Raw genomic sequence first — 559 nt, 5'->3', positions numbered from 1 at the left:
GAGAGAGAGAGAGAGAGAGAGAGAGAGAGAGAGAGAGAGAGAGAGAGTGGGAGAGAGGGAGAGAGAGACTCCCCACACACATGGAGACAGAGACAGAGATAGAGACATAGACAGAGAGACAGCGAGATTCTGTCCACCACAGAGTGAGATGCAGAAAGGGAGGGGAGGAAGGAGGACGTGTAAGTCAGGCAGAAATAGAAAAGTCATGATGAGTGTAGATGGGCAGGTACAGACAAAACAGATTCACACGGAGATGGAAACAGATACTGTGAAAGAAACTGAATGTCTTACGGGATGGAGGGGAGCACTCCACAGTAGTGCTCCAGGCTCCATGTCTGCCCTTATAATTCATAGAGGGCACAGTGTGGTTTTACCCACAGACTGTAGGACACTGTACTGGGTGGGACAGGAAGGGGTCCAGGGCCTCAGAACCATAGCAGGCAGAACTAGACCCTTGGGCAGCTGATTACCTGGGCATGGTGAGGGGATTCTGTACTTACTCACTCACCACTCACTCACTCACTCACTCATCACTCACTCACCACTCTCTCACTCACTC

At 51.0% G+C, this 559-nt stretch overlaps 1 protein-coding gene across 1 annotated transcript in view; it reads left to right on the top strand.

Moving 5' to 3' along the window:
• Nek11 (NIMA related kinase 11) overlaps positions 1-559 on the top strand; it is a 202,127-nt gene that overhangs the window by 48,222 nt on the left and 153,346 nt on the right. The gene's annotated exons all lie outside the window — the stretch shown is intronic.

Source organism: Grammomys surdaster, unplaced genomic scaffold, assembly GCF_004785775.1.
Source record: "Grammomys surdaster isolate TR1022 unplaced genomic scaffold, NIH_TR_1.0 126131, whole genome shotgun sequence".
Lineage (NCBI taxonomy): Eukaryota > Metazoa > Chordata > Mammalia > Rodentia > Muridae > Grammomys > Grammomys surdaster.
The sequence above is the reverse complement of the archived record's forward strand: the minus strand, read 5'-3'. Positions and strand labels throughout refer to the sequence as shown.